Genomic DNA, 9,943 nt, shown 5'->3' on the forward strand with positions numbered 1-9,943 from the left:
GAGAAGTGTGGCTCACTGATTAGAGCGGCAGACCCTGATGCAGAGGTATAGCCTGGGACCAGGGTTCAATTCCCCGCCTCGGCGGGTCTTGGGCTAAAAAAATTCCACGGACCTGACAATTCTCGCCTCGGTGCCACTCCAATCATGAAGTCCCACTCTGCAACTCTGGGCAATAGCTTGCTTAATCTCCACAACGGCCCCCACAACGCTAAGGATGCCTGGCCTCCACCTTGGGGGTGCCCAGGAGTGGACACCTCACAGGGAAAGCCAGGATGGGTTCCACAGCGGTATTCGTACAAGCGCCTTGAGACCCTTGCGGGTGAGTAGTGCGCTATACAAGTATCAATTTACAATTTACATGCCTGACCAACCTGTAACTGCCGCAGAATGTCCACAGACTCGGCATTGACGGCAGCAGGGGAGACAGGGGCAGGGGGTGCGGTGCCTGGCCCGAAGGAGACATGTTGTCGCCTAGCACGGAGGGAAGGGACCCGAGCAACTGGGAGGCGGGTGATGGGAATGGAGGGGGCGGCGACAGATGGAGTGCTGCTTTCAGCTCTGGGAGCAGCGTCCGCCCCCTCTGGGAGCTCAGCCTCGGACCCGTCAGCGTCATAGTCGGTAGTGGGTCTGGACAGGTCCTCCGCCGCACTCCCCTCCGTCTCCGTGCCACTCGCTGAGCCAAACTCGCCAGCACTGGTGGCACTGCTGCTGGATCCCTCCTCAAGCTCCGTGCCAGTTTCTCCCTCGGTTTCCCCCGACGATGCTGTGGGCAAGGTGAAGAGACAGGAAATAATCAGACACCTGTATACATATGACACATGAGTCAAAACTACATAGATCACAGTGCATAGCATGAAAAGCAACATGAGTAACATCTACAATACTACGGACATATGTAGGCCCTGCACCACACAGTTGGTTGACCCACCATGCCACTGAGAAACAATGGAGAGCATGACACAACAGCAAAGAACTTGATATCAAATTAGACAGAGGAGCTAGCCTCTGGGGACAGTCGAGTACTGCATCTGGACCACACACCGTAGCCAAAAAAGGGATGAGCAGGAACCATGTCTTTTAACTTTTGGCACATGCTGCTTAGCAAATATATTAAACCCTGCCCAACATGACTGGGTCACTTCATGTTGAGTGAATGTTCAGACAATCATCACACACAGGCCAGACCTGGCAAGGACACATACAGTTTGGACATTTAGGCCTTGCCCGCACAAACCCCCCCCTACCTGAGACAATGTGAGTGACACAGAGGAAGTACTTACACCTCTTATTCGGGGATTACTAAAATGCCCTTCAATGAATCCTGAATGTACACAAACTAACCCTCGTGCGCCTGTCCACACATATAATTGACAAACAACCATCATCAGTTAGTTGTACCAAAACACACAGGCACCGGCCACTGTGAGTATGCACAAGCCAAATTGGGTCACCCTGTACAGTGGACACATGTAGCACACTTAACGTAAATACAAATTAGGCCAGGGTACAATGCCACAGAGCCCAACCTATGCTGAAGACACAGAGAATGTCCACATTGTTGGATGACACACATGATACCTAGGAAAAGGTGCCCCAGGGGACTGTAGTGGCCACACTCCTCCATGGTCCTGGATGGATATGACTGCAACAGAAGAAAACGTCCCTGCGCTATGCATATCTCCCACTCATGCACATCATGTCTGAGGGCACAACATTGGTCATGCATGCTGTAAGGCAGTACACTTTTCAGACACACTCCTATGTTGGGACTCAGCATCAGTGCCAACTAACATGGACCCCACATTGACTGAACTGGCCAGGGCACATGCAAGGACCCAACACATGTTACACACCACCCCCACACATGATGCTGCAAGCATTGGGCACTTGGATTAACTGGCAGCCTAGATAACCTTGTGCAAGAGTGACTACACACAGACCAGGGAACACATGTCAAAGAGGGGAAGGGAGGAAGAACAGCACCGGTTGACTTGGGGTAACAGGATATGTACTGCACATATGAACCCTGGCAGTGTATCCATGCAACTGCACACTTCCAAAAGCTGGTGACACACAACAAACACACATGTACCTACCCCCTTCCTGCTGCTGCTTCTCCGCTAAGTGCCTATCCAAGTCAGGGAAACCACCGCCAGGACACGCTTCATCTGGATGGTCAGACGCCGGCGCCCATGGTTCTTATGGCTCTCTGGTGAGTCCCCCAGCAGGACCCGGGCGATCCTCCTGGTCCAGCACCGGATATCCTGCCAGCGTTTCCTCACCTGGGCCAAGCGCCGCCTCCGACCCTCCACCGACCTCACGGCACTGACGGCTTGCTTCCAGATCTCCCCCTTGGCATAGACGCCTACCTGTGAGGATGACAAAGTGAGACAACATCAATACACCTGCTCCATGTCACAGAGACCCACATTTTAACAATTTGGCTGGTTTGAACAGGGCATAGTATGCAGCAAACTCATTGCACCTTTGTCATAGGGACATCATCCTCTGGGGACGGCCAAATGCACTACGTGGCATTGAAAGTACACAGGTGGAATGAGGGGTGCAACACAATCACTGATCCCGGCTCACACTGTGCATCACAAGCTACAACACGATTATGTACAGCACCTCAAAGCAGTCACATGCCCAGGCCACTGACGCAACCTCAGCAGGGTACACAGACACACACAGGCACAGGACAATCACCTGCCATTGGCAACTGCGAGTACAAACATCACTCTGCACATGTGCCACTAGACTGGGGGGTGTCACAGGTGTGGGGCAGGCTCAGCACGTCAGACATACAGCACTGCTCCCTGCACACATCAGATGGGTAGGGTATATGCATCCCTCATGCAGCTAGGGTGCAACACTCCACATAGACACTCACCCACATGACAGGGGACTTACACACACACCAATGTCAAGGGGACGAACACATCATTTGGACACTCTCACCACAGGTACACTCAACTCACACACATCTGTGGGTACAGTCACCTGTCACACTGGGGGGACCACAGAATCACATCAGGACTGTAGAAACAACATTCCAAAGAGGATTAGCCAGGCTGAATGTGGCATGCACCATGCAGGGATTGTCACAGTAAGCACTATGCAAGTGAGGAGTGCAGACATGCACTACAGCATGCTCTGCATGGGAGACATGAGGCATCCCCCCCTGAGACCCACTCTAAAGAACATTGCATCTCTGTCCCACCTGGACACAATGCCAGAAGTGACAGTCACAAAAAAGGGGCACAGTCTAAGCTAGTGGAGTCAGCACTCACCTGCTCCCCTGGTCTCCCATACAGGCAAGGGTACAGTGGGAGGATCACATCCAGCAGGGCCTGGTTCTCCTCCTGGGTAAATTGCTGGGCCCTCTCCACAGACCTGGACATGATGCCAGAGGAATCACGAGCAGCAGCAGTGGTGTGGAATGAAAGGTTGTGCAGGCAAGTGCTCTCTCATGGCGCCTGGCTGCCTTATATTTGCCTTGCTGGCCAGTTTCATTTTCAGGAGTACAGAGTGATTGGTCAATCTCATGTGCATCCTACGTTTCCTCCAATCCCTTTAAACCTACCCCAGTGGGTGCCTTTGCATGTTTTAAAAAATGAGCATGATGTCAAGTCAACAACCACTTTGCAACTTTGTATATTGTCTCCAACCGACTTCTGCTGGCCACCTGATGAAAAAATTTGAACTTGAAACTGGGTCTTCATGACAACCAGCATGCATTTAGGCCCTTATAATTGTCCCTCATGTGTCCCCTATGTAATTTCACTATACACACACAGGTACGGTGCGTTCCACGCCCCTAGGGCACCACTACTCCAGTGATACGGTCCGTACAGGCGTCTGTAGGGTCCGTATCACCATGGTTGTGTCGCCGTAGGCGTACGCCATAGGGATACGGTCCGTACACGCGTGTGTAGGGGCCGTATCACTATGGTTGTGTCACCGTACGCGTACGGCATAGTGATACGGCCCCTACACACGCGTGTACGGACCGTATCACTATGGCGTACGCATACGGCGACACAACCATAGTGGTACAGACCCTACACACACGTGTACGGACCGTATCACTATGGCGTACGCCTACGGCGACATAACCATAGTGGTACGGCCTCTACACACGCGTGTACGGACCGTATCCCTATGGCGTATGCCTACGGCGACACAACCATAGTGGTACGGAGCCTACAGACGCCTGTACGGACCGTATCCCTAGGGCGTACGCGTACGGCTGCACTACCATTGGGATACGGACCCTACACACGCTGTACGGACCATATCCCTATGGCGTACACCTACGGCGACTCAACCATAGTGGTACGGACCCTACAGACGCCTGTACGGACCATATCCCTAGGGCATACGCGTACGGCTGCACTACCATAGGGATACGGACCCTACACACGTGTGTACGGACCGTATCCCTATGGCGTACGCCTACGGCAACACAACCATAGTGGTACGGACCCTACAGACGCCTGTACGGACCGTATCCCTAGGGCGTACGGCGACACAAGCATAGTGGTACGGACTCTACAGACGCCTGTACGGACCATATCCCTAGGGCGTACGTGTACGGCTGCACTACCATAGGGATACGGACCCTACACACGCGTGTACGGACCGTATCCCTATGGCGTACGCCTACGGCAACACAACCATAGTGATAAGGACCCTACAGACGCCCTCAGAGCGTGTGTACGGTGCGTTTCACACCTTACACTGGTGACAGGCGGCACACAGAGGAATTGAGCTGTCATACTTGGCCGAGGCTGGACATCAAGTCATTGTCAGTGCAGTCCTACATATCTCGGGCCTAGGTGTGTCAGGCTGTGATGTGGCACAAATCTCCTCATGTTTGAACCCGATAGATGTGTGATGAGCTGTGTACCCATGTCATGTGTCAAGGTGCACTATGTGCCACACATCCCCTTCACAGCTTTGACATGTGTGCATGTAGTACAGACTTGTTGAGCACTGCGTCACTGGCATGGCACAGTCGCCAACACCCGCAACTGTCCCCTGATGCCAGGTACACGGATAATGACACCTGACGTGTGACTACCGGCGTTGCACGATGTGAGTATGTCATGTGTGTGTCATGTGTTCCCATAAGCTTGCTGTTGGTGTTCCGTCAAATGCATCTGCAGTTGCTGCATCCAACATGTGCATGTGTGTGGATGGGCATGGCACACAATTATGCACACCAGGACACATGTGGAATCAGACGTAACGTGTGTATGTATGCATCGAACATGGACTTGCGAGACAAGGACATATCTGCGTAGTATCAATGTATGTGTGATCAGTTTTGACATGTACCCCTTCATGGCAAGGTGTGTGGTCTGTCCTTTTTTCAGGGACATGTGACCTGTGCCGCTAGTGTTCCGCAACCTGTCTGTATGATAAACATCCTTCTTCTGCACACATGTGGATGTCTGTCACTCCTGTAATGCATCTGCCTGTTCACTTACACTGGCCCACAGCTAGTTTCATGCCATGTCATGTTGAGCTTGTGAATCCGCTGGCTCTTGGTAGGAGTGTCACCTGCCTGGCATACGTGTCCAGGATATATTGCACAGACCTGACTCTGCATGTAGCATATGTGTATTGGCTGTTCAACATGTGCTCAGTACATTGACAGTGTTGTTGTACTGTACTCACTCTTCGTTGTCCCTTCCAAATTACTGCAGGGCTCCGCCTCTCCCCCGACCAATCCCAGACTTGGCTGCCCCGAGGGAACGTGACTGTATACGCCGCTACCGCTTCACCCAACGGTTGATTCTGAACTTGACAGCAAGGCTGGCACCACACCTCCAACCGCTACACAGGTATCCTACTGCACTGACACCCAAGATGAAGGTGATGGCAGCCCTACATTTCTTTGCCACGGGTACGTTTCAAGAGACCATAGCTCATGTTGGTGGCATGTCCCAGACCATGTTCAGCTGTGTCCTGCATGATTTTTTAGAGGCCATGTTGGTTCACCTGGATGAGTTCATTCATTTCCCAACTCCTGAGCAGTTGACAGGTGTCAAGGGTGACTTCTATGCCCTGGGAGGGATGCCCCATGTCATTGGGTCTATTGATGGGACCCATGTGGCTTTGGTACCACCACAGGCACAGGAGGTAGCCTATAGAAACAGCAAATATTACCACTCCATTAATGCCCTTGTGGTGTGTCTTGCTAACATGGTGATTTCCTATGTCTGTGCTCGTTTTCCAGGATCAGCACACAATGCCTACATCATGAGGCGTAGCAGGGTGCCTGAAATGATGCTGCAGCTGCGCAACAAACGAGCATGTCTTGCTGGTGGGTATACTCTGTTACTCCTGTATTTAGCGTCATCTTTCTGTCTTACTGCTTCTCCTGACCCACTTCTGTCCATGATGTTTCCATGTAGGGGACTCTGGCTATCCCAACATGCCATGGCTGATCTCGCCTCTCCGCAACCCCAGAACGGCTGCCGATCACCGGTACAACAACGCCCATGGGCAGACCAGGTGAGTGATAGAGAGGACCTTTGGCCTCCTGAAGAGCCGATTCCGGTGCCTCCACAAGACCACTCCCATATACACCGGTGAAGGTCTGCAAAATCTTCCTCGTGTGCTGCATGCTGCACAACATGGCAGTGGAGAAAGCTGTGCCACTCATCCTGGATCCGGATGAGCAGGAACATCCACCCGTGGAGAACGAGGGGCTTGGTAACGAGGCAAGTGATGTTGAGGAGGAGGAGGAAGAGGACATCCGGAGTCGGCTCATACGCAACTTCTTTGCTTAGTGGTGAGTTGAGTGTCTGAGTGTGCACGCATTGAGCCTTGTGTGGCATGTGTTGCAATGTGTGGGTCCATCTGCATGTATGGCAAGTGAGTCAGAGGTGTGTTTGGATGTGTCACTCGAGTGATGGTGTAATAACAGTATGTCTTACCTGAGACACTATTTTCACCTAGCATGTTGACAACCTTATACGTGTCGAGTACATGCCCATGCATGCGGATGTGCTTCTTTTGGCTCACTTCTTGTGTGTCTCTCTTCCCCAGGTATTTGCGCATGCTGTCTGCTGGTGGCATTGTTGTGCTCCTGCTATTCCTCATGAATACAGCAACGTGTGCTGAATCAGCATAACATGCACGGACATGTTGAAAAATCACCTTAGGGTAAGGGATGCACCACGGCTTTTTGGGTGTGCTATTTGTTTGGAATGTGTGTGCACTGCTCCTGGTCATGTTTGGTTACTTAGCATACATGTAGAATCACCATGTGAGTGGTACTCCAGGCCTCTGCATGTAGTATGGTGTCGTTGTGGGACACATGGCACAGGTATCATGTCTCAGCGTGTCAGTCTACAATGTGTCCAGGATCCTCCTCTACACCATAACATGCGCACTGCATCTCATCATCATCTGGTGTCCCATTGACAGGCAGGTGCTCCTCACCCTCCCCAAAGACGCAGTCCTTGCCAGTTCTCATATTGAATAATGCATGGTATCCATTGGCAGATGGCTGAACATCGGCCACCTGATGCTGGACTTGTACACGACTGAGGTGTTCATCTGCGGATTGTCCCCTTACAGCTGGGTCAACTGCTTGTGTCCCACCCACAAGGCCCTGCACAGGCACACAGTGTCCACGCACACCAGCTGGTGTGCATCATGGATTGCTTGCTCACATGTGCTATGCTGATCACCAGCATCTGTACGTCAGGCTTCAGCACACTCTGCATTCTTCACAAGATCCAGAGTTCGATCCACCTCAAGGCAAGACAGACCATCCCCCAGGTCAACTACAACATCCGTGTCTAATCCTACCCTGCAATCTAGGGAGAAGTACGTTACGTCTCCCATGATACTTGTCCACATCCAGGGTGCATCTGCACAGCTCTGCTTCAACATCCGGCGACCCAGCCACATCACAGTCCAACAGAGATAGCTGCAATGGATCACTGTCAGCTGCAGGATGACCTTCACAATCCACGCCCACACTCAGGATGCAGCCCACGACCACGCTCCCAACACAACCTTGTGGCACTGTCATCCAAGACCCCATTGTGCCATCTCCATGCATCCAACCTTGGCCTGGCCACCATTCTCCACATCCACCTGACTCCTGCTTGCAGGACATAGTTCTCCCACCTGGCTACACATACCTGGGACTCCCACCCCAGGACACGCCACATGATCCCTGACCTCTGCGCATGACTGTTTCTCTTTGAAATAGGTCTGTCTGCACAGTTGTGCAGGCACCCCCTCAGCTGGTTGGGCCCATCACGGGTGAGTATGGTGCTCCATGTCTGTATTGGATGATACATTGTGACCCATGTGTGTCCTGTGCCAGACTCAGATCCCAGGGTATGCATGGTTGGAGTTACTTCAAAACTCAGGCATGGTTTGACTTTCCAACACACACATGTAATGGAATAATGCTAAATGACGGCAACATCTCGTGATTTCTAAGATTCTTATTAGTGGTGGGGTACGTGTTTGGGGGGATGTAAAGTGGTGCTCGCCGGGTGTCTGTAATCCAAAGTTCACAAGGGGAGTTGGGATCCTTGCCATTGGAAGTCATCAGAGTCCATGCCACAGTCTTTGTCAACATTGGTCAGACAGTGACCAGCAAGTCCATGTGAGAGAGAATGTCACTGGATGAGGTGCTGCTGTTGCGCCAGAGGTCCAGGTGCCAGGCCAGGTGACCTGGGAGATGGTGATGGTCCGCTGACTCTCACGGTCTTTTGCGTGGATGACCCACCTTCCTCCGGGGACCCTCAGTAGCAGGCCGTGACGATGTCTGGGATGCTCCGTCAGACGAATCCTCCTCCTCCTGATCCCTCCCTGTGGCTGGTGGTGATCTACGCCTGGTGGCACAGGGAGGGTTGCCCATGTTTTCAGCAATCCGACGGAGTACACGGGTCATGTCTGTTTGCACCACCACAAGCTCAGCCAGTCTTGCCTCCATCCGTCCTTGGTGTTGCTGTTGACTGGCATATTGCTCGGCCTGCAGGTTCTTAATCTGATTGAGGGCCTCCACAGCCTGGCTGATTCCCCTGGTGTCACGCCGGTATGTGTCCAGGATGTTGCGGACGTGTGTCATAACCGGTTCCTCAGCTGTCTGGTCAGGGTCGCGCCTCCGCTGCCCTCCACTCCCACCAACCCTACCCACTTGAGCCTGGCCTGCCATTGTGGGCACATCGGGTCTCTGGGACCCCTGAGGGATGGCATTTGCGGGGTCGCCTGCCTCCTCCTGGGTGCCCGGGGTACCTTGTCCCTCCTGGTCAGACTGGCTGCGTTGTGTGCGAGCAGGGCTCCTGTGTATATCCTGGGATGTGGCAGGAATGGGGGTGGTGGTTGGCACAGTTGTACCTGACGCAGGTGCTGCATGTGCTTGGGCACCAAAGGGGCCAGGTTGGTCGGGGTCATCCACGGTGTGGTGAGAGTCGTTGCTGCTGGTGGGATCATCGTCACGCAGAGCCTGGTCCTGTGATTCTTCCCCCCCCGTGTTGGGGGGAGATAGACGATGTTGCCCTGTGTGTGAGGGAGAGACAATGTTAATGGTGTTTGATGCGTCATCCATGTTTCATACATATTCAAGTTGGCACAGTTCCTCTGGGTAGTTGGATATGTCTAGCATTCCTCTCACAGTGCACTTGTGGATGGGTATGTTGCGGGGGACAGATTGATATGTACTCCTGGTTATTTGGCCTGTCTAATGAGTGTTGGGATGCTTATTTGGCTATGGATTATTCTTGTTGTGTCACATATCCATTGTGGGAGTGCCAATTTGCGTGATGTGTCTATCCCCTCATGGTGCCTGCTGGCATGACAGTAAATGTGAGTTCCTGTGGTAGGTAGGTGGCATGTGGAGTTGGTGTTTGAGTGTACAGTGGTCACAGGTTTGCCTTGTGCTGTCTACAGCAGGGCCAAGTGC

Source organism: Triturus cristatus, chromosome 7, assembly GCF_964204655.1.
Source record: "Triturus cristatus chromosome 7, aTriCri1.1, whole genome shotgun sequence".
Lineage (NCBI taxonomy): Eukaryota > Metazoa > Chordata > Amphibia > Caudata > Salamandridae > Triturus > Triturus cristatus.